The sequence below is a fragment of the Mauremys mutica genome, chromosome 4 (assembly GCF_020497125.1).
Source record: "Mauremys mutica isolate MM-2020 ecotype Southern chromosome 4, ASM2049712v1, whole genome shotgun sequence".
Classification (NCBI taxonomy): Eukaryota; Metazoa; Chordata; order Testudines; family Geoemydidae; genus Mauremys; species Mauremys mutica.
In genome coordinates this window covers 77,182,659-77,207,946 of record NC_059075.1, presented here as the reverse complement: position 1 = coordinate 77,207,946, position 25,288 = coordinate 77,182,659, and the positions used below count along the sequence as shown (strand labels likewise).

Below are 25,288 nucleotides of genomic sequence, written 5' to 3'. Positions count from 1 at the left end.
GAAAAAAAAAAAAAAAGAGAATCTCCTTTACTAGTACAGAACCTGAGACACAATTCATCTGTTCCAATTCCAAGCAGTGCAGGGCAGTGGCAGAAATACAAAACAACCTGTTCACTAGCATCAGGGATTCGCATAAATGTCCCTCAAGGTTCAGAAAGTTGATGGAACAAACAGATCAATCAATAGGAATATTTCCCAACAGCATAAGATCATGGAATAGATGGAAAAGTTAAATGTGTAGCTTGGCTAAGCAACAGGGCCACCCAGAGTCTTCGGGGCACTTCGGTGGCAGGTCCCGGGGCGGAAGGACCCCCCTGTTGATGAATTGACAACGACGACCCAGAGCGGAAGAAGCTCTAGGGGCCCAGGCCTTGCGAGAGTTTTCCGGGGCCCCCAGAGTGAGTGAATGACCCCGCTCCAGGGGCCCCAAAAAACTCTCATGGGGGCCCCTGTAGCGCCCAGGGCAAATTGCCCCTCTTCCCCCCTCCCCCCCGGGTGGCCCTGCTAAGCAATAGCTAAGAGGTGGGGGGGGGAGGGACACAAAAAGTCTAGAAATTCTTGAAGGGAATAATAGAGGAAGCCTCAGTGAAGAAACATCTCCTGTGAATGAGAGCTCATAAAATTCCAGAAGACAGAGACATTGAGCAGCAAGTAGTGGGCATGACTGAGAGACTGTGCTCCTTAAGGGTTAATTGCAAAGCATGGCTGAAGTTTGGAAGGGCTTCCAAAAACTGAGCCAAGTAACACATCTTCCTTAAGGAAAGACGGTGTAGCTCCTCATACATAGAAAATATTCTCAAGAAGGTTTTCAAGGGCTCAATACATTAGGCAAAATATATAGTGCTCACTGACTAAATGCATGCTTTCCCCACTGACACCTGCAGTTAATTATAGTCCTCTCTTGAGAGCAGGCTAGCGCAGGGAGAAAGGGAGCAAAGGCAGTGTCCCTGTTTGAGAGGCTGCCTTCATAGCAAGACAGGGCTTTACCTTTACCATAGACATTTACCTCAGTGGATATGTCTCACTAGTTGCTTGTCGTGTATGAGTATATTAAAGAAATAAAATCTTTGACAGATAATGGAGGCAAATACTAGATAAGATTTAATCAACTTTGTTAGTGCTTACAACACCCACTTATAAACACACACAGCTCTACCGAATCACCTCAGTTCTGGCCTGCAGAAGCCTTGCTATTCCAATTCTGGACCTTCTACACATCTCTTCAAAGGATCTCAGTGCAGACATGTAACACTTCTGCTATTCCAGTCAAGTACTCCGCAAACACATCTCTGCCAATGTATCTCAATCCTAACTTGCAGAACCTCTGATATTCTAGTCCTGAACCTCTCTAGATCAGAGGCTGTGAATTATGCTATAATTGCATGGTCTTTAAAACAAAAGTGAACGAAGACATATTGAGATATAGCCACCATGATAAAGTCAAGCCAGATGGCTGCAAGAGGTTAGTCCTCATATTGGGTTCCGGGAAGTGGGCAAGCCCACCCACTGCTAAAGGGCCCACCCCCAGCTTTTAGGAAGGATTCACAAGGCCCAGGAATTCAAGTAGTTACGGGGGACAATGGAAAAAACAACAAGGGCAGGTGTGAGGGTCAAAGGGCCAAAAATAAGGAACTGGAATGGGACATAGAGCAGAGAATCCTGGACAGCGCCCACTGCTCCTCAAAGGGGTCAAAGTTGTCAGCAGATGCTACTCAGAGGAACTCTGCCCGGATGCGTGAATGGAGGAAGGATCAGAAATAGGTCCCACGGTCATAGGAAACACCCTCAGCCAACCTCCTCTTCCTGGTCTTATAGATGGCCACGCTAGGAGGAGGTCGAAGAGGAGGTTCCATGACTTTTGTGGGGCCATAGATAGGGTGTGCGTATATAAAAAGGTGAGGGGAAAAGTGAAGCCAAAAACATAAAAGGATGTCTAGGAGGAGCTGGAATAGGGGGCTTCAACCTGGTGCACTCCAGGTATGTGCGCACCAGGGTCTCCCTTACGCTGCAGAAGGGACAGGAGTCAGGGATGGGGATGAACCGAACCAAGTACGGGCCCGTGCTCACGGCTCCAAGGAAGAGCCACCAACTGATATCCCCGGTGGGTTGTGAGACCAAAGTGGAGTATAGGCTGGCCCACTGGGGTTCCTCACCCTCAAGAGGTGGTAATAGCTCCTGCCACTTCGTATCAGGGTGGCACACAAGGGTGAGGAAATGAAGGGCATGGAGCATGAGCATTACAGATGTTTCTTTGGCACAGTCCAGAAGTGAACTGGCTGCAAGTTGTGCAGCCGGTTCATGGTGTATGGGTTGGATGGCTGGGAAGACTCACAAGGGAAGAGGCCTGATGAAAATGTTTGGAGGGTCCAGGGTGCAGGGCGGGCTACCCTCACCTCCTGAAGTACATGCCAAGGAGTACAAAAGGATGGAAATCCCCATGCGCTGAGCAAGCATCAGGAGATCCACCCAGTCTCCCCAGTCATAGTCCAGGAGGTCTCTGATTCTGGTGACTTCTGCTAGGACCAACCTCTGGCACACCAAGGGGAACTCTGCCACTTGCACACAAAATTGGGGATTGTGTAGTAGGGGCTCCATGAGGTGTCCGCCGCAGACCTGGTGTGACAATGCTGTTCTGGCGGGACCCAACTGAGAGTGCCAATTCAGGACCAATTGCTTAAACAGGGCAGTCACAGCCCAAGGCTGGGGTTTTTCCACCTCTAAGGCAAAACAAACCAGCCAGACAAAGAGGACTTCGGTTTCACCCCACTGGCTAACCACAAGTCACACAAGCAATTTCCTTAGACTCTCCAGTCTCCCAGTATCACCACCAGTCCTTCTCGTCCTGGGGATGAATGGTTATGAAAACCAACACCCCAATAAAAGAAAAACAGTTCTCTCGACCCCAAAGGACCAAGCCCCAGACCCAGGTCAATATACACATCAGATCTTACCCACAAATCACGCTGTTGCCAATCCTTTAGAATCTAAAAATCTAAAGGTTTATTCATAAAGGGAAAAAGATAGAGATGAGAGCTAGAATTGGTTAAATGGAATCAATTACATACAGTAATGGCAAAGTTCCTAGTTCAGGCTTGTAGCAGTGATGGAGTAAACTGCATGTTCAAATCAAGTCTCTGGAGAACATCCCCCACTGGGATGGGTCATCAGTCCTTTGTGCAGAGCTTCAGTTTGTAGCAAAGTCCCTCCAGAGGTAAGAAGCAGGATTGAAGACAAGATGGAGATGAGGCATTAGCCTTATATAGGCTTTTCCAGGTGTAAGAACCTCTTTGTTCTTACTGTGGAAAATTACAGCAAAATGGAGTCTGCAGTCACATGGGCAAGTTCCTGCACACCCTGCTGAGTTACAAGGCACATCTGCCTCCTCTCAATGGGTCAGTTGTGTAGCTGATGGTCCTTAATGGGCCATCAAGCAGGCAAGGCAGAGCTAACACCAACTTGTCTGGGATGTTTCCCAGAAACACAGCACAAATTTGAAATACAGACAGTATACAGCCAATACTTATAACTTCAACTACAAAATGATGATACATACATCTAGACAGCATAATCATAACCAGCAACCCATAACGTGGTCTTAGACGCCTTATATGGCCCCCTTTACATAAGATTTGGTGCCACTACAGGACCTTGGCTGCAACCATGTTCTATATGGTCCCAGAATAACGTCACACCTGGTCACCAAAACCAGCCACCAGGTCCGGAGGATGTCCTGGCAGAAGATCGGCAGCTTGGAGAGGTCTCGCAGACGACCTCTCAGATAAAGATAAAGGAGCTGCCAGTCATATCAGAGTCCTCAGAAGCGAGCAGGAAGGTGTGTGCCAACATGTTCCACGCTGGACTACCTGCACCATAAAGGACCAGGACCAGAGTGTAGAGCCGATGCCAGAGCATGGACACGACTAGCTGATGGAGCACCAGTGCTCTCCTCCATAGGGAGAGGCACCAGAGTAGTCCCATCCACCTCCACAACCGCTCCGACACCCTGTCCTTTAAACCTTTCCAGTTCTCCGACGGAGATAGATGCATGGCAGAAGGGTAAACATCAAGATAGAGCAGCAGACCCATACTCCACTGATTTGCCTGAAGCGTGAGTGGGAGGGAGCTTGCCTGCCACCCATTCCCAACCACCAGGCCAGAGCTTTTGACCCAGTTGACCCAGGCAGAGGAGGCTGCCGAGTAGATGGCCTGGCAGGCCTCCACCCGCACCAGGTCCTGGACCGCGAGGAGCATGTCATCAGTGTACATCAACAGGACCAGCTGCAACTCTGCTCTCTCAGAGCATCAACCCTGTCAACCTCCAACAAAGGAGACAAAGGAAGGGCTCGATCGCCAGAGCATATAGCTGGCCTGACAGCAGACACCTCTGACACACCTCTCGCCTGAAAACACCGGTCCAGCAAGCTGTTATTAAAGTGCCAATAGGCTGTCCCTGACCCCTCCGAGGCGAGAGAGACTGTCACAGTCCCCAAAAGGTGATCTGAGAACAGAGCCAGCCAGATGTTGGAGGAGAGGGCCCATGAAAGATAACAGCGGTCCAACCAGGAGTGGTGCGACCGATGTACCTCCACCCGGACATAGGTGAACGCTGACACGTCATCCGGGTGGTGGTCATGCCAGATGTCCACCAGGGAGTGATGGTCAGCAATCTCCTGGATGACGTCCACAGCAGCTGGGCACTGCTTGGTCCCCAAGCAGTCATGCTCATCGAGTGTGGTGTTCGAGTCCCCACCCAGGACCAGGCACTCTCAAGAATCCAGGGAGCCGAGGAAGTTGGATGCCTGCTGGAAAAAGCGTATCTGTTCCAGGCCCAATGTTGTGGCATAGACATTGACAAAGTTCACTGCCAGCCCCTCCATACAAACCTGGAGGTGTAGCAGACAGCCCAACATGACCTTGGCAACCCCCAGCACCTCAGGCTATAGGTCGGAGAAGAACAGGGTAGCCACTCCAGCCGTACTAGCTATAAGATGGCTAACATATACCCTGCCCTCCCACTCCAGCCACCAGCTAGCTGCAGCGGCTGGATCCATATGGGTCTCCTGCAGGAAGGCAACAGAATATCCCCCTCCCCGCAAAGGAAGGAGAGCACATGGCACCTTCTGAGACCCATCCTACAGCCCTGGGTGTTTAATGGGGTGAAGGTGATTGGTGCCATAGTGAGGGCTGGGGAGAATCCTCACTGGCAGGGGCTCTTGCAGCCCCTGTTGGAACTCGCAGCAATCCTTGACCAACCCCAAATGTCAGCAGGGAGTCTCGAAAGCCACGGGCCTGCTGATAGGCCGAAGTGTCCTGCCTCCCGATCCCTTTACCCTCCCCCCAAATGGCCCTCATGGCCTGGAGAACTTGACAGAAATCCCCCCCAGCACTGGAGAGCGAGCTGCACCTTATTCCGGACTCATGGATATCCCTGAGAAAAATACGCAGCTCATCTTGAAGCTTATCAGGGGATGGGGTCACTGGCCCCTGGCTGTCCTCTAGTGGAGTCTCCATGACAGCCCCGTGGCCTACTGAGACGGGCAGGCAAGGGGCGGACCCTCAGCATGGTGCCCATTGTACCATCACCACATGGGCTATCTCAGATCCCATCTCAGGAGGGGGTGGCAGAGGGAAGACAACAACTGTGAAGGGGTCAGGATAGGGGAACATGAAGGCCACCCCAAGGGTCCTCCAAAGGGAAGGGGAACGAGATGACTACAGGGGCAGTGTCAGCACAGTAAGTGGGGGTATGGAAGCGGCATAAGGAACAGGGATGGGACTGGGATCAGGGGCCAGATCAGGGAGGGGACACCATGGCACCTATCAAAGCAAGGAAGGAGGGGTGCAGTTGTAACTCTCACCTCCTGGGTGAGGTGTTCTGTCCCATCTAGTCTCAATGAGACCACTTAGAGAGAGAGCTAAAATGAGTCTGATCTACAACCTTGGTTAACAGCCAGTTGGCTTTTAGCTCACGCTATAGAGGATGATGCACTAATCTCCAGAGATCCCAGGTTCGATCCTGCCTGCCGGTGACTGGGTCTGTTGGTATTAGACAACCACCCACACAAGATGGGATTACCGGCTCCTCTAGCTGCACTAAGGGATGGGGAAGGACTATAATGTCATTGGGGAGTGCGGTGAATACTAGGGTTCAACATAAAAGGGTGAGGGACACAAACATGTGGCAGGGGACATGGGTGCAAGGAGGCTAACCAATGCAGGGGCCGTGCAGATGGGGAGGAGAGAAACAGATGAGCCAGAAGTGGGATGGGGGCAGCATAGGCAAACTGAAAGGACTAGCTTCAGGGGCTGGGGCGGGGCAGGCAAACAAGCAAAACTCCCAAGGGCAACGTGTGGGGCAGGCGAACCAACTGAAGCTACTGGGAGCCAGGGCGAAACAAAAAAGGTGTGTGTGGGGGAAACAGGCAACAAGAGGAAAGGGGGGCAAACTGCTGCGCAAGGGAGAGGATGGGAAAGCCCAGCAGCCAAAAGCAGCAGGAAAGGTAAGGGCCAGTTCCAGGGGAGAGAGGAGGCACGTGCACTTACAAAAACCCAGTCCATGTTTGCTGCTGCAACAGGCCCATGTAGTGGAAAAGGGGCAAGGCAAGCAGCTGAGTCCTGGAGGAAGGAGTGGAGGCAGATGGTAAGTGTGTGTGTGGGGGGGGGTAGGGGGGGGTAGGGAAGACAGATGGACCAGAAGGCAGGCTCCATGCCACACCCCCCCGCTCTCCCCACAGCAACAGTCATGACCCCCCACTGCAAGAGCAAAGTTGGAAAGTTACTCAGTGTCCTGCAGGGTTCCTGCACGCTCTCCCAGCAGCAGAGGCAGCAGCACAAGCAGGCAGTTTGGAAACCAGGTGGTGGCAGCAGCAACAGCAGGGGCACGGTCCCCTACTTCACCTCCGGGGAGCAGGCCAGCAGCCCCCCTCCCCCAAGCAGAAGCAACCAGGGAGTCCACCAGGCAGCAAGATTGGGTGGGTGGGGGAGAGAAGAGAGCCTGGTCCAGACAAGAAGCCGAAGCAAAGGAACCCTGGGCCTAGAACCAGCAGCACCACACCCGCATCTTAAGCCCACCCTGAAGACACAATCAAGGGAGCCCCGAAGGGGGAAGGCAAACCCTGGCTTAGTGGGATGGATTACCCCATGCCCATCACCACCAGAGGGGAGAAACACTAAGGCTGGTGAGAGAACAGTGGTGCCTTTCCACACCACCAAAACTCATTTGAAATCAAGTTTCTAGAGGTATGTAGAGGAAGGTATATTAGTATTAAGCCACCGAGACAGCCAGACCCCACCTCAACATTCTTCCTTCCACGTTGCAGTGCGCATCAAGACAATGGATGATTTTCTACAGCAAAATAATTTGTATTTGTAATTTGTATTATTTTTATCAATCTATTGAAAATAATTATCTTGTGAGAAATTACCAATTTCCTAAAGCAGACACATTGGTTACCAACAGTTCAGAAAAATGAACAGCCAAAATGAAGTAGCAGGGATTGCTATTGTATGATGTTGGTTATGGTTATAAGAGCAATAACCCTCTCCCAAAAATGGCCATTACCATGGTTAATGACTGGTTAGTTAGAACACAAATGACTCTCTGCTTTGCCCTGGGACATTAACTTACAATCCAGCCATTAATTCCAGGTAATGTAACAGCCATATTTTAGAGGCTCACTGCTGTAGTAATCTTCTGTCATAAGATGCATGTAATGCTGTTAGCTGTATCTGTAATACAAACGCTAGTACATTTGTACTATGAAAAGGTCTTTCTATAGTGCCACCAAATTCACCTCCTTTTTGTCCCATCTTGCACCTGGAGAGACTGTGCTCTGTGCTGGAGTCAATTAGCTACCTTTCACATGTGTGTTTTGTCGTCCTTCATACATTTCTTGTCAATACTGCAACAGCATCTCAGCCAGTTTTTTTCAGGGATGCTTGGTGAGGTGTGTGGGAGAGAGAAAGGAAAATCTTTGTGCAATTATTTTTAATCGGGGGGGGGGGGGGGGGAAGAAGGTATGTTGGGTTGTTAACTGAGGGTGAATGAGAATCTGGCATTGCGTTCAGGAATGTCCCTGTGCACAGCGGGTGTCAGACAATAGCTGAAAAGTAATCTCTCCAAGGGCACAGAGTAAACACAGGATTGAAATTCACAGCCTGCATTCACTGCAGCTCCTCTGTCCTTGAACCCTGCCACTTAATGATAAAAATGTTAACCGTGGACATCATATCCAGAGGAAAGCACATAACAAGGCTAATCAGTGGCACTCACAGACCTTCATGCCAGGGCACGGTACTGATCTGGAGCTTTCATCATCCACTCTGGATCACAGAAACTAATAGGTTTGGAGAGGTGGGAGAGTCAGCAGTGATGTTCTTTTTCAAGTTAAGTTCCTCTAATGGAATTGATACATATTTAAATGCTTGACAAAAGCAAATAATGAGGACCATCAAAGGCAGCAATTCTGCTGACTTGCAAGAGGTGTGGGCTGAATGCCTCAAGGGAATGAGGGTAAAATAGAGCTTTTCACCATGCAGTCCTAGTCCAGGTGAATAGCATGAGGGAAATACTGTTCATCTGATAAGTTGCTGTGGTCTAAGGAAAATGAACTGGGGACATCAGAACATTTGCTAGTGAAACAGGTAATCCTGGTCACAGAAAATGACAGCACTGAAACGGAGCAGGGAACAGGTTTTTTAAAAAATATATTCCAATTCCAAATGAGAACAAAAAGTTAAAATATCAAAGTTTTGCAAACAAAAAATCTCCTCCAAAATTATGGATTGGGTCAAACAAAATTGTTTGTCTTTTTTTATTATTATAATGTTTGGATGTTTTTCTGAAATATATGTTCCAGGAATTATTTGGGGGAAGTTGTATGGCCTGTGCTATACAGGAGGAAATCAGACTAGAAGATCATAATGATCCATTCTGGCCACAGAATCTATGAGTTTTAACAAAAAAACCACAACATATTAATTACCTTAAATTTCAAAACCAAAACCCCATTTTGATCTTCACGAAACAGAACCTTTTCCTTTTAAAATGTGTCAGAACAAGGCATTTGCCTTCCTTCCCTCCCCCCGCCCCCCCAAAAAACAAAACAAAACACCCACACAGCAAATTTGTCAAAACCAACCCTTTTCTACAGTGTTTGATTTGACAAATGGACATTTTCTGATGTCAGATGTCTCTTTAAAAAAAATTATTGACCAGCTCTGGCCACCAGACATCAAAAAAACATATCTTCACTGGCAGTTACAGTGGGGATGAAAAGGACTGGATGCACATGGAGATTAACTACCACCTTCTGACCTACACAGAGGATCCCCTGTAGACTTGTCAGATAGAGGGGGATGTGGAAGATAGCTGAGTAGAAGAAAATTGTGCCCAACTCTCTCTCTTTTGTACAATTGTATAGGAAACTTTAATTCTCAATGTCCTATCTTTTGAATGCTTGACTTTGCAACCCTAATAAGGTTGTTTTACCGTAGGAAACTACACTTAAAAAAACACCTAAGGATTTTAGGAAAAAATAAATAAATCAGAAATTCTATCATGTGATATCATATAGATGCCCACATAAGGTCATCAGCCAGGTGGAATCCTTAGATCCACCACACAGACCTCTACCACTTGAAATAAATCAACAGCAATAGTAGATTGCGTGGACCAGAACCAGACAAATTTGCCAATAGCAGAGGAATAGTATCACTCAGGAAGATTGGGTTCCATTCCAGTGGACTCTAGTGAAAACAGACTCTTATGTCCAATCCCCCTGAGTATGACTCCTTCTAACCCATCCTCTAAAACTTGCCCCTGTCCCAGGTTTGTCTCTTCCTCATCCCTGACTTTGTCCCAGTCTTCACTCTTCATGCTTTTAATTCCAGTTCCCGACTCCTTGTTTAGATTGTCCTAGTCTCACCCCCTTCAAACTCCTTATCCCAGTATCCCCTTCCAGCATCAGTCTCTTTCCCCAGCCACATCCAGTCCCCCATAACCCTGCAAGCTTCTTGTCCTCAGTCTCCTTGTCCAGCCAGTCCCAGTACGTTCCTTCCTGGGTGATCATCCAGTCTGTCATTCTCCTACACCCTGGCCTCCAGTACCCCTCCATCGCCCATTCATTTTCCCAGTCCCAATACTCTTCCCAGATACATCGTCCAATATCAGGGTCTGTCCTCCCACCTCCCGTGTGGGGATCCTTGCCCCAGTCTCCATGTCCAGGCAGTCCCAGTCTCCTCCCTGGTTCTTCATCACATCTCCACCTCCCTTCTACCTACTGGCTCCCACTTCCCTCTCCCCCATTTCTGTACTCATCTCCCAGACCCTGTCTCTTTGCCAAGCCAGTCCCAATGCCTAGTGTCAGAGCTCCCCTTTGGATACTCACCCAGTGGTGTACTGATGCCTTCTTAAGCTTTTGTTGGTGCACACAGACTCTTCTCCCAGGAAAGTTCTTAGATCCTCTTTGAGAAGGAACTTCTGCCATTACTGTTATTGATTAAAACATTATACATTCATACAGTAAGAGTCTAATGATTAGACCAATATACAGTTTCTTGAAATCATTATAGGTTTCCCCATCTACATAATGCAAATCTTCTTCCTCATTACCCTCTGGGAAGGAGTAAATAGGGGAAGATCATGCCCCCCCGCCCCACACACACACAGTTATGACCCTAGTACTTGTAATTGGGAAGAGAAGCCACAGTAGGGTTGACCCCTTTCAGAATGGGTCTTAACAGTGTGCTTTAGGCAGCTGAGAGGTCTCTGACCCGTGGGGAGTAGAATCTCCCCACTTCCCTCTGAGCTAAGTCCCCTTCTCCTTTCCATCTGCTGAGGAGAGCTGGGCTGTTGCTTGCTCCCTCACCCCTCTCAGGTTCAATTACATCTTTACTAACCAACCTGAAGTTATAGACTGAGATGGAAAATTTTCCATCTCCATTTTCCCTGTCTTCCTCAACCAGTTGATACACTTATCTGGGACTCCAGCAGGTATAACATTGACTACTTTTAATTGTCCCTTCTCCCAGTGGGGGCTGGAATCACATCTCCATTTATCTGTGCCTCAGTTTTCCCACATCCACCAGGTGTTTTGGTCATGGACAGTTAAAACTGACTTAGTTTCCCCTCCCTTTGACTCTGGCTTATATGAGGTCACATCTGAATTCTTTGGGAAATTATATAACTCGGTTAAACCCACTAATATTTTAAAAAGAAGAAGATCCTCACTATCAGTATCTTAGAACTTTCTTTGGTGCTCATTGCAACGCAAGTCATTAAAGTTACTTTATATGCTCTTAAGTAGCATGCTCAATTTCACTCTTTATTAATACTAAGAAGAAAAGCCAGAAGCCTACTGAAAAAAAAATTCTTTACTTTCTTGTTGTGTTCACATAAAAGAAATATAAGTTCCATTGTAAATTTGTCCAAACCTCCTGTTCACTTCAACAATAATGTAAAACGTAGAAAAAGACTTTCACAAATGGCATCATTAAACCTTCCCCAGGAATAATCATCATCTAAAACATGGCAAACCTGTTTTTTCCAGCTTGCCTTAGTACTAAATTGGGTCTCAGGACATTTACACTGGCAAAGCTGCTATGATTCAAATTTCAATAAAGCTCCAGCTCAGCCTGCCCCTTTTGGTTGGAGGAGGTGGTGGAGTGGGAAAAGAGGAGTGAAATAGCTTAGCAGCAAATAAGGTGGCCACTTCAAAGTCATAAATCCTGCCAAAGCAACCCAAAGAATAATCATCAGTCAAGACTTTAATCATCAGCAAAAGCTAGTTCAGAGAATAAGGAGGGTCCTAAGGGTAATAGCTGTAAAATGAAAGTGTCCACTGAGGCATTTGTTTCATTACAGACAATTGAGCCATTTCTCAGCCTTGTTTATCTTTAGCTTCCCGTTAGACCAGAGAGAGAGAAAAGAGAAATTACTACTATCTTCCTCCAAAGAAAGAAAAACAGAAGTGCCAGAAATGCTACAAAACACTATTTTCTAGTGGTTAATGTGTATTATTTGTTTTTTTGCCTGAGTTAAATAGGGGCTTATGTATCTTTCTGACAAATGGGGGCAAACCTGACACACTGCAAAGTTATGGGGTTTAATGATTTAACATTTTAAAGCACTTTTGGATCTTCTTTGAAAGGCCACATATTAGAGCAGATATACTCTTCATTGGTAGCAGCAATGATGTGAAATGATCTCAAATGACTTGGCACTGTGTGTTTTTTCCCCCAGTCTTATTTCTCTCTCTCTCTCTCTCTCCATTTTCCATTATGCAGCATTGTATTTATTCTTCCTATTATGCAACAAATTTATACTTTTAAAACACTCCCCTAACCATCAGTGGGGTTTGAGCCTGGGACCTTTAGCACTAAAAGTAGAAACTTCTACTTAGACTACAGAGTAATGCCTCTAGATAGCAGCTGGAGTAAACACTTTTCTAATGCAGACAAGCCACAAAAGGGAGACAAGAGCACAAAAGGGAGTTGTGTTACAGGAACAATCATTTATTTCAGTGGGGTATTTACCATTTTTCACCATGAGCACTCAGCTAGGCCTGTGAAATATTTACACCTTGACCAAACTTATGAATTCTTGTGAAAGTTGCTATAGTTTATTATTACTTAAATGCTGACAGTGTGCTCAGCTTTGGACATAAAGATATAGTGCGTGCACAGATATGGTCTACAGGGCGGACAACATACTGCCAGATCCAGTGGATGTATTTAAAAGGGGTGGTGATGGTCTGGAGTTGATAACAAGTGATCATTTGCATGTCCCATCTTAACCTGCAGAACTACTAGTCAAACTTACGTTTTTACCAAGTCAAAGAACAAATAGATGCTTTTACTCACAGAAATTCAAAGGAAAACAAAAGTAAAGTCTTCAGGAGACAGCAGACAATACACAACCCCTATTTAACAATCTGAAGTGGACCTAACACAAAATGGCTGCTTTTTCTGCAGACCACAGAATCTTTACAGAAGGTATAATAGAAACATATTTATTGGTATCACAGAAATTGTGTAGCCCTCAGGGACATGACAGTAGAATTATTCTGTTTTATCCAAGCATGATGACAGGAGGAAATAGAAGCAGCAGTTTCTATTTCTTTTATTGAAAAGCCATAATCTGCCCTGGCCAGGAGATGGACTGGTTGATCAACTAGGTGTTGTGTTATGCTCTTGTGATTCCAAACAACGCTTCTGGCATACTCAAGTAACTCAGAAGTAGTTGTTTTGTAAAGCCTCTGCTCAATCCAGTAGAATATGATCGTAAGATTTGTAACTTTTCAGTCATTGCTAGTACATCATTAAGTTCTGTAAGCTTTTGCAAACTTTAACTTTTTTAGTTATTGTTAGCATAGGCTTTTTAAGTTTTGTAACTTTTGCAAGCTTTGTAACCCTTTCAGTTACCACTTGTATAAACCTCCAAGCTTTGTGATATTCCATCATGCAATCAGAGAAAGTGTGAACAAGGGAATGTATGTGGGACTGGGTGGAGAGGAACTGAAAGGAGAAAAAGAGCCCTGAGACAGGAAACAGCTGTGTCTGATATAATCTGCCTTGAGAAGGCAATCATGGGGTGCTGTAAAGAAAAGAAGAACCTGGTATGCATGAAAGGAACAAGGGCTGGAAATGCTTCTCAGTGACCGACACAGAAGGGAAACTCAGTGTACATGACAGGAGCTGCCCAGTTCCAAAAAGGAAGAAGGCATGCACACAAGGCTGCCGCTTCTTGACCTGTTTGCTGGCCCAGATCCGTGACCGCAGGTGGACACACTAGATCTACTATGCCTCGGCTTCTCGGCTTCCTCTGCCGTCTCCAGTAACTCTCCGCCTGTGTGAGTGCATGAGTTCATGAATAAGCTCCATCCCTTTTCAGTTTGATCCAATAGTGGCATTTAATAAAACCAATACAAGTGTAATCCTGAATAGGTTTCTAGGGAAACAGAGGTAACAGTAGTTACTGTATCATTTCACAGGAATACAGAGCTAAATACATACTTTCCATCCAGATTGGATCAGATTAAGGGGACAACACAAAAAAACCTCCCCATGACAGGGAAAGCCGAGTGAGTCTCTCACTCTGTAAGAGCCTCAAATCTCAACATGTCTCACAGGACTGCTTCTCTACCACCTATCCCTCCTTTTTCTCCTCTCCCATGCACAGCAGGCAAGCAACTTATATTTAAAAATGAAGTAAAAACACAATCACAGCTACATACACCACAAAGATGGAGGAAAGGAAACAACGTTTTGGACATACAGCCATATTAGATTTAGACAAGGGTTTGGAGTAAAGGTGAAAGTTTGGGTATGGATCTGATAGCAGGTAATCTCACAACAACCATAATTTTCATCAGATTTTGACACAAAGTGGTGGAAATTGATAAAGGCCAACCACTCTCAAATAGCAAAAACCTTGTAAGATCTGGCAAAATTTCAGAAGTGCCCGAATTAGAATCAGAATATCACCCCCATTTTGGCACAAAGACTGTAAACAATGGCTTCTGACACAAAGATTTGAGAAACTCCCCCTGAAATTCAAAAGGGACTCAGATGGGAAGTTATTATCCTGGCCCATCTCTTCTAAACATGTGCAATATCAAACAGCCACTTGGAAGGGAGTGTTTTTTAACAAAACATTTCCCTTTTCTCCAGCAGTGTTTCAGAATAAAATCTTGGATGATCTTCCCATCTGTTCGCCAAACTGAGGATTTCCTTGTTTAAAAATTTACCTCTTCCTACTCTCTACTGGGAAAACTGTTCATAGTTGGAAATAAATCCTGAGGGCTACACAATCCTTTCTTGGCAATGCTAATTTGTTTGTCTCTCCCCCTTCCCCCCACCCCATGTGTTTGTCTTCAATTTGGAAGACTTAGTACCTGATTAATGCATATTGTAAAGCACCTAAAACAGTTCAGCCCATCAGATCACTCAATTGGCTAAACATTCTAACAGCCCTTTTCCACAAAGGAATGTAACCTCAAGCAATGAAGCAACTACACATCATTCCATTTCACCTGTTAGTTGAGATTTTATTTAAGGGGTTGCACTTTCCTTGCCAGCTGATTGCATGCATAGGTAAAAAGAGAACTTTACTGTAAATTAGAGAAAGGCCTGACCCAAAGCTCCTCATCTGAACTTTGGAGCTGGCTTTTATCCATATGATGAGCCAAGTCAAACCAAACTCAGATCTACACCACTTCTTGAACAGAGGAAATTTTGATCTGGTTTTTAGACTTTATTCCCTGCTCCATTGGGATCACATATTTATAAGGATTTGGGAAGTCCTTGGCAAATTGTGGGCAATTTAAAGAACTAATAATCATAATTTAGGCCAAACTCAAAACACAAATGTTCAAAATAAAGGCCAAATAGAAAGAAACATCAATACATTAGCACCATGTGATAGACCATCTGAAGAAAACTCTCTCTAAGTAACATGCTTCTACTTTAAGAGGAAGACATTCCTAGGGCTTGAAATGGCAAATTTTGTAGCTTCTATAGGACCTACACAGAACCTGCTTTCCAAAGAGTAGGACTACATGGAAAAAGTTCCTTTTAAATTTGGACTTGTACATATCCAGTGGTTATGTAAGAAAGTCAATAACTGTGCACAGGTAACTATAAGCATGTCCACCTCTGCAATAATTTGATGGGATAGCTCCCATGCACCCTATTCTCTAGGCATCTTGGGAACCTAGGCAGACACATTTTATGGATATCATAATCCAGTGCTGTGGCTGGATTATTTGTTTACAGTGCCATACTTTGTGCTTTATACACATCTAATAAGTCCCTATGCCCAGGAGTTTGTCTATACAGAATTCCAGGAAAAACAAACACGTGGGAGTACAGGAAAGAAGGAAAAATCACAGCAACCAAAAGATAGGAAGCCCACCTATAGGGCAGCTTTATTTTGACAGGAAAACAAATCATACAAGTGGCTGTTTCATATCTTGATTTTTATGGGGTTTTTTTTGTTTGCATGGCCAAGGCCAAGAGAAGCAGTAGAGTGCCCTGACGTAGAGATTGGTAATAGGAAGCCAGCCAAACAATGGGAGTTTTGAGGAAGGGTTTGAAGGAAAAAATAAAATGTTCCATCGTGTAGGGAAGCAAGGAGGCTGCTTCAGGCAAAGAAGGTGGTGTGAATAATTCATGGTGTCATTATGTGGGATAAGAGAAAATGGGATGACAACGGATCCATGTATCACACCATCGTATGTTCTGGGGATTGGGTGGAGTGACTTGCTTGTCTGATCTAGTTCTTAGTGAGAGAAATTCTCCACCACCTAGGAGGTAGCGGAGCACTGACAAATAGCATTTCTTAGGCACATGGATTGGCAGTGTCAGCACACAGACCTAGTACTGTACAACCCCCTGGAGAATGAACTCCCTTGTCATGCCTAGAGGGGTCTTCCCTCTTGCCCCCCAGGTTAAGGCATATCATTCGGGAAATGTTTTGTCCTCTTTTATGTATCCTGTGAGCAGAAAGCTGGAGTTTCCATAGCTGTCAATTTAGATAGTACACACACGAACACAGATAGCGTGGCAATGTGATTATATAACTAAACAACACATTTTCAAGCGAAGAGAATGTGAAGCTCTACAGGAGAAATTCACACCAGAGCTAAAGGCCTAGACAAATGCCTGCCCATCATTTCAGTTTTTAGCACCATAACCTGGTCTCCAGGAAGTCAATGGGAGCAGTGAAACTGGGGAATAAGCTGACCCAGTGGTTCAATTCCCTGCTTTGCTACAGATTTCCAGTGTGACCATGGGCACGCAATGTTGTGATATGCAAAGTTTTCCCTACCTCAGAGTGGAGTTGTGAGGTTAAATACACTGAAGATTGGGAGGTGCTCAGTTACTGTAGTAATGAAGGGCGTGTAAGCATCTAAAATAGACAGTCTTTGACAGGACCTGGCTTTGAATCCACATGAAGGGCTTATGTGGCATTTATGAGTGGACCAATCTTTAGTGTAGCAAACTTAATTCCCTAAAAGTTTATTTATCCAGGTCCTTCTTGTCCCTCCACCCTCCCTGCAAAAAATCTGTTTCAACAGCAAAACTCTCTCATGCATACTCAGAAGCAGGAGGAAAAAAATCCTTCTGAAGGTCACATTCTCAAGATTGTGTGAATTGGGTTTATCTGAACCCCAGCAAGTGAGACAAGAAAAACCAAACCAAACAAAAAAAAGTCGGCACAAGACTTCCCTTTCTTCAACTAATGCAAAAGCCATCTAATAAATGTGAATAAGGTTATTTATATTTATTTCACTGCTGCTGCTGGAAAAGATGACAGACTAATCGTGTCTGCCTAAAACTGGGTTGTAAGTTTACATTACACTGCGTGTGTTCTGTCATTATTGCACTGTGTGGTAGGATAATGGCTTTGACTACACTGTGCCACAGGAAGAGTTGCCTCTGAGAGTCACTTAGGAATCAACAGAAGATTAATCTGCATTTTTTATTATTTACGGTGCATATAACTCAACATGATTATTATTCAGTGAGAGAAATTGTAACTTGCATATTTCCCTGCCATTGCTCTTTAGCACCATTCTGATCCAGGAGCATGTGGTAACAGATCAGAGCAGCACGCTGCTTGCTTCAAGAATATAGCACATCGGTGCTTTCAGAAGGCATTAAGAGTTAAGGGATATTCACAAATACAATTACAGCCCATGCTCCCTATTAACAACTGTGCTAGAGATTCCTCCTCAGGCCCCATTGTGTAGCTTCCCAGAGTTCGGCCTGGAGGGCTGTGTAAAATTAGTTCTGACATGCTGACTGGATCAGTCATTATCATACTAGGCTCCATCTGAAGGATAAAGTACCAGATGTAAGGAGTCAAATGTTCACTTGTCTTTGGAAAGGGGAAATGGTCCTTAAGGGAGTGGGGTCCTTAAGGGAATGCTCTGGGAGTAGAATTCAGACCAGTGAGAGGTTGGGTCACTCTTGTCCTGTAACCTTGAATGCCTCAAACTGCTCTGGTGCAGTAGCTCAACAGGTAAGGGGCAGATGCATTTGCAGCAGCCCTGGTTCAGCAACTCTGACTGTAGCAGCCTGCTTGTTACACCACACACATACCCTGCCTTGGTTTCTCCACCTGCCTTGGTTACTGCTAGCCAAGTGACTCCAGCACACCCTCAGTCCCAGATTTCTCCAAGACCTTCTGCCCTGAAATGTTCAGCCCTCTTCTGGGACATTCAGAGGACTAATAAGGTGCTTTCGCTCCTTTAAGGGACCAACAGACGGCAGCTTGTTGCTTTACCTAGAGTTAATCACTTCATGTCAAACACAGCACTGGGTTGATTTAGAATAAAAGTAAACCAAGTTTATTTAATGAGGGCTGACCACCCCACTAGTCAGGATCTCCCATGAAGTACAAACTACTTGGTTCCTTTGTGTTTCTGGTGAAAACTTGGAGTTCCTTGCCCCTCTTTTAATAGTCCCATGTATACTTCTCAAGGCCAAGTGCCTTTACTCACATCCGGGGCACCATGCAATCTGATGGAGTTTCTTCCATTCTGGTGCTTTCTACAATGCAAATTTGTTTGTCCCTGCAGCCTCCAATGTGTCAGTGAACGGCCACTTGACTGACTGCACTTGGATAGAGGCAGATAGACGATTGGCATTGGCTTTTCCTTTGTCTGGAAAAACCTGTTTACCCACTCCCAAGACTTGCCTGGTTCAAACACATTTCAGTATCATAATTTCACATGTAATGTTAATACATGCATTTATAATATATTAATAACCAGCATGTTAGCTTTCATAGAAAACAAGGCATATTGTGTACAAATATTATTGCAGTACTCTGTGGCATGTAAATATAGGGGTGCCTAGGTTCACAGGAGTCCACCTCCCCACACTCCTCTCACAATCTCTAAGAAACTTCTTTTTTCTCAGCTGTCTTGCTTTTGGCATCATTACAGCAACTGGAAAGCAAGTCATGCCTCTTAGTCCATAATCAGGGAAATATATCCTAAATCAATTGTTCTCAAAGCCAGTCTGCCACTTGTTCAGAGAAAGCCCCTGGCAGGCCAGGCCAGTTTGTTTACCTGCCGCGTTTGCACGTTCAGCCGATCGCACCTCCCACTGGCCGCGGTTTGCCGCTCCAGGCCAATAGGGGCTGCGGGAAGCGGCACGGGCCGAGTGAAGTGCTGGCCGCCGCTTCCCACCACCCCCATTGGCCTAGAGCAGTGAACCGCTGCCAGTGGGAGCCGTGATCGGCTGAACCTGCAGATGCGGCAGGCAAACAAACCAGCCCAGCCTGCCAGGGGGTTTCCCTGAACAAGCGGCGGACCAGCTTTGAGAACCACTGTCCTAAATGACTGTTCCATAAAATAACTTCTGTTTTATTTATTTATTTATTTGAGGGAGAGTCATGGAACAAGGCCTTCAGTACTTCCAACTTTAGAAGTACAGTTAGCACTGGTTCATGCCAAATGGTCATGAGATGAAGAGGAAACAGTTTGTAAAGCTCTGTGGGCTGCTGACAGTTTAGAGCAGCTGTGGAGTTCAACAGAAACTACCAATGTTAAAGGTCTATATTTTTTCCTCCCAGTGTAAAAGCTAACATCCTAAAGGGGGCAGGAAAATAATATAATTCTACAAAATTAAACTGTTTACTTCCCTCCTACCCCCTCCCTGCACACACTATTAATTTTCAAGTTAGGCCAAAGACTCAGTTCAAAAAAAAAATCTGCCATCTTATTATGGCCAGGGCAATTCATCATCCAACAAAGTGCCTTGAAAATACAACAGTATCGTAAAAGAGGCATGCACAATATACCGGTATCTCAAGCTTATAAAATAAGGAGCTTCTTCAGTGTTGCTCACAAATCCTCTTGTTCTGCTTTTTTTCTTTTAACATTGTCTCAAATCAAAGATGCAGGTGAAGGTGGAGTGGGAGGGGGCCTAGCACCCAGTCATTTGCATGAAATACATCAGTGCTTTAGGTGCATTCACCAGCTGACCAATTAAAACCCACTCCACTGTAGTGATTAAACCTACACTACATAGAGTAGAATTTATGAAATTGAAGCTACCCCTACCATCTCAAACCACTGATCAGGCCTGACAAGAGAACAAACTTCTTCCTAGCTACTTTCATCTTCCTTAATTTCTTGAGAGTAATTTTACATCAACCTGACTCTTCCGGCAGTTCCTGTCTCCCCAGATATTCACTTTACCTTACCAAACACTTCCCCTAAGTGTGTTCCCACCTGAATCATACCTAGCAGCCGGAAGGTAAGTGAGCTGGGATTGAATATCCAAGAGGTCAAGGAGGGTTTCTAGCAGTAGAGATACAACGCAAGTTGGAGCTCCCTTCTTCCAAAACACAGCTGCTATTGTGCACTTCCTTGCCTGCCAGTCAGACCATGTTACTCTTCTCTCCTTGAGTCCATGCACTGGTTCATCCTCATCCATATCAAGCTCAAACTTCTTATCATCACCTTCAAATCTCTGCATATCCCCACCTTGGCCTACATCTCAGATCTCTACTCCTAATATGTTTGCCCTCCCTCTCCCACACTCCTTCACTCTCACAGTAATGAGAACCCTCCATCCCCATCCCCCACACGCCTCTATTATTTCTTCTATGCCACCTTCCTGTAGAAAACACCCTCCCCAGCTCAGGCTATAAAGCACCAGCCTCCTCCTCATTCAATTCCTTCCTGAAGCCACCCACTTATTTGATTCCATCTACAGACACTAACCTTGGCCAATTGCCCTCCCCATCCCAACATTTTTTAAGATTTAAAATAAAGTTGTCATGTTCCTCAGACTTTTTAATGGAACTGGTCTCATCTTTTTATAGTTTTGAGGCTGTAAGCTCCTCTGGATAGGATCATATGCTGCATAATGCATGTACAGTACCAAGCACCTGAGTGTGTTTAGCAAGGAGGAAAGATCCCTGCCTCGGCCTGCCTCCAAGATGCTGTAAATCCTCCATGACCCCAAGGTTAGCACATTTTGCCTGACCAGCAACCCAAACCCCTATGGAGGGGGAAAAAAAAAGAAGTCTAGAATCCAATTGTCATCCACCCTGGAAACGGCTCAGTGCCCTAAGGAGTAAGATGGAATTCACCATGTTGCAGAGGGCCAGCAAAAGGTCTGTATAGCATTAATTAAATTCCACTTAAATCATCAAAACAGAACATAAATGGAACTAAAGTGTTTCATATGCCCCACGATGGCCCCTTGCACAAGGACAAATGTTACACTAAAAGCATAAGGGTTTTGAAAGGCTGTTATATTTGATACTGCATGTCATCAAAACCCCAATCCTAGGATCATAAAATGTTTGTTTAAACACTTCATTTAAATGGTTTCCTTAAAAGTGTGAAGAGGATAGTGACAATCAAAATTATCTTTATCTCCCAAAATGATACATCGTTATGGCATTAGAAACACACATCACTATTTTCCCTTTATAAAACGGACACCATTAGCAAACCTTAAACAGTGTCTTTCATTTATCTGATATCATCCAGTTTAACTATAGATTTTATGCAGGTTACAAGCCACTTCCTGGAAATTATTTCAATCAGCCACAATCAATTAAGAATAAAGTTAATGCTTTCTTCAAACCAACCCCCCCCCCCAAAAGTTGCACTGTTGCTCTGCACCAGACCAGGCTTTTGCATTTTCATTTCCTTAATGTCAGAATAATGAGCAGCATTGATCATGCAATTTAAGGAGGGGAAATATATATAACTTCAGAAAGGAAAGCAATAGCTACAGACATTCTGCTAGAGAAAGAAGACAGAAATATTCAGGGCCTGTTGGCTTTGGGATTTAAGTTCCCCTCAAACAACCTTGTCAAGAAGAATCATAAGATTCTAAATCTTACCTGGAAACCTATGTGTATGAGATATGATGAATCACTGTGTATGAATAATAGGATATGTAAGGTATGTGCTGCATATTAGTAGGAGTGAGAGAGAATATGCATGGAAGAGAAAATAGCATTTATGTAATCCTCCCTCCTTAATGCTTTGTCTCCTCCTTCCATTTACTTTTTTTCCCCTTACGTCAACAGCTTTGCTTTTCAGTTTCATAGGCATTAAGTCCAGAGAGACCACTTTCATTATCCAGTCTACACAACATAGGCCATAGAATTTCACCCAGTGATTCTTGCATCAAGCCTGACAATTTCTGGTTGAGCTACAGCATATCTTTTAAAAAAAGATATCCAATCTCAATTTAAAGACTTTGGGTGATGGAGAAGCTCCTGTATCCTTCAGTAAATTGTTCCAATGGTTAATTACACTCACTATGAAAATCTGTTGTTTTAAGTCTGAGATTGTTTAGTTTCAACTTTCAGCCACTAAATATTGTTGTGCCTTAATCTGGAAATCTTCTCCTTGTGTAGGTACATCTAGACCATGATCAAGTCACCTTTTAACCTTCTCTTCAATAAACTAAACAGATTGACCTCACTTTAAGGAAGGTTTTCTCGTGTTCAGATCATTCTTGTGGCTCTTCTCTGAACCTTCTCTAAATTTTTCCTATCTCCTTTTTGAAAGTCTGATGAGAAATTGGAGAGGATTCAGAGAACAACCACAAGAATGATTTGAGGACTAGGGATCATGTTTCTTGAGTCTCTCACTGGAAGGCAAAACTGCCCTCCCATTTACCAAGAAACCTCTCATTCTTCCTCAGTTCTTTAGCTCCCCACCCCTACCCCCCAGTGTGGATCTTACCCTATGTTGTTGTGTGTTCCCAATAGTGCATTGTTATTTGTGTATTATAAATAAATAAAAAAAAACAAAAACTCAAAAAACACAGCCACCTCTGGGATTGAGGGCTGCAAGAGCTGCAACATAATGATTCTACACAGCAGTGTGGAAAGTATAAAATTCCAGTCAAAGGGACAAATTCTTACTTTTATAGAAAGCATCAGTGGATTTGTAATATTGATACATAACAAATGTGAGGTCTCCTTTGAAAAAAGACATTTACACAGCAACCCACATGATTGTCTGCCTTGGAAAGATGAACAGCTAATTAAGCTGATGGTGTATTACTTTAGAAGGTTTACTCATGGGCTAGGTGTGTTGTATCAGTCTTTTAGATTCAAGCACCCCTTGTAAAGAGCAATTCCAAGCCTGTGGTGGTTTGCCCCTTGTCCAAACTCATCCCTATAGCCACATCCCTTACTCCTTCTACAGTAATAGAATCAAGCAGTCCAGTGACCTTGTGTCAGCGTTTCAGCCTCACTTTGAGCTCAGACAGCCATTGTGCCAGGAGAGCTTTTCGTTCCCTTCCTTGATTGTAAGTTGTGGAAAGCCAGACCCTCCATCTGCTCTGAATCCCAACCCAGCAACCTTCTATTAAGCAACTAAGATCTTCTCCCTCAGACTCACAGCTGCTTCCTTGGGATATTTCCTACCTTTATCTGCCTCAAAGAGCAGCTGATTCCAGTGTTTTGTCCTTAGAGGTTTGGCTTCTTGCACTGCTTTCTTTCAGTTTGCAGTCACTGCTAAGAGCTCCTCAAGTTAACTGGCAATAGCTCCTCTCTGCCTGAGCTGCAGCCTTTGGCTCCAGCTGTTGCTGGTTAAATAATTAGCTGCAGGTGGGTCAGTAGCTGCTTTGTCCGTTAACCCCATTGTCACTCTTGCAGCACAGGTCTATACACTTCATCACCGTTTACCCACAGAAATGTGAGAAAGTAACATGACGGAGAACGAAGTGAGTGTGAGAGCTGATAATGGGTCACTATCTAGACACATAGGTTATCTTGTTGGATGGTATTGCATGAGTTCCATTAAAAGGAGCACAGGCTTCATTGTCCAACTTGGCTGCCTTGCCAGAAACACTGTTTGTTCTGTTGGAAAGGACAACACTGGGATTTGCCCACTGAAAAACATATCAGCTGAGGAAAAAATGCTAGAGCTAATATCTAGGAAAAATAGAATATGATCAGTATTGCTTGTTTTGGGACTATATTTATCTCAGGCTGGAACCTCTTTCCCACAAGAGGCCTGATGTGAGAGTAATAACTTTTGCACACAAACAATTTCTCTCTACTTAGTTAGCAGCAGCTATTACACACATTTCTAGAATGCTCTGTAGTTTCCCCTCTTGGATTTGGAAAGTTTTAAAAAACAACTGCAAAGTATTGCATAAGATGTCATCACCCTAACGTAGGTAAACTCCCCTTACTGCTTCCTCTTATTTTATCAGTGAGTGTGGGTAGAACATCATCAGGCTCAAGAAAAGTGTGTGTGTGGGGGCGGGAAATCTAAACACACATTATGATCCTATTAGTTTTAGAAGTTCCAGAAACGTTATGTTGTCCTATTATACTGAAGCTATTGCCTATCATACTATGCACCCCATTGGTTTGTTTTATCCAAATGTACTGGTGTCTTATACTTATAAAAAGGTCTCTGCCTCAAAGAGCTTCTAATCTATGTTTCCACTATGCATACCACATTTAGGACTTCGGTTCATGGGGTTCCTATATGTTCATGGAATTCAAATAATATTCTAGCAACACTGAGGGGTGCATCACCAGAGCTAGTCATTAGCAGACCTGGGCAATTAAAGCAAATTTAAAAAACAAAACAAAACAAACAAAAAACCCAATACTTTTTGTTCAAATCCCCTTTGGTTTTGTTTCCATTCTATATTCTGTTAAATGAGCTTACGGTCAAGAACATTTGTGAAAACAGTGTATTTTAGGCATATTTTATTTTATTAGTTATGTGCTTTCAGCTTCAGATCTGAGAAGCAAAAAAGTAATGTTTTATACCTGAGCAAAATTAGGCCCTGATCCAAAGCCCCTGAAATTAGCAGATTTTTTTTCCCATTGACTTCAGAGGACTTTGGATAAGGCCTAAATTTCCCTCCAGAGCTACATTTTGCTGGTGAGTCACAAGAAAAAGCAAACCTTACTCCACTGCATATATGATGCCAGATCAGCAACAGTGTCAGTTGAACAATGTCTCCCTTTGTACGGGGATTTGGCAAACTCCATTATTTTGATGTTTGATTCTTAATGTTCATCTTTAAAGTGTTAAGGTTTCATCCAGGCTTAAGGTTCTTTCCCTTATCATACCCCTCTGTGGTAATTGATTTTCAGTGTCTTTTGTGAAAAGGATTCAGTATGGTAATGAATTCCTGAAACATGCCTCCCCCCCAGCATTAGAATTACTGGAAAGACAGCTTCTTTTTCTGAAATACACTGCTGTAATTTAGTATCCAGGGAGACCGCCTAAATGAACCTGGAGAGTGTGACATGGCCTAAATTGGTAGC

General features: G+C 44.4%; 1 long non-coding RNA gene across 1 annotated transcript in view; it reads right to left on the bottom strand.

The window, feature by feature from the left end:
• The window catches only part of LOC123370250, an 87,023-nt gene extending 63,498 nt beyond the window's left edge, over nucleotides 1-23,525 (bottom strand). Inside the window, exons 1-2 of the long non-coding RNA XR_006579328.1 lie at nucleotides 23,420-23,525; nucleotides 10,389-10,489 (exon numbers count right to left, since the gene is read on the bottom strand). This is a non-coding gene — a long non-coding RNA (uncharacterized LOC123370250). The remainder of the gene's footprint in view (nucleotides 1-10,388; nucleotides 10,490-23,419) is intronic.
• Nucleotides 23,526-25,288: the final 1,763 nt, after the last annotated feature.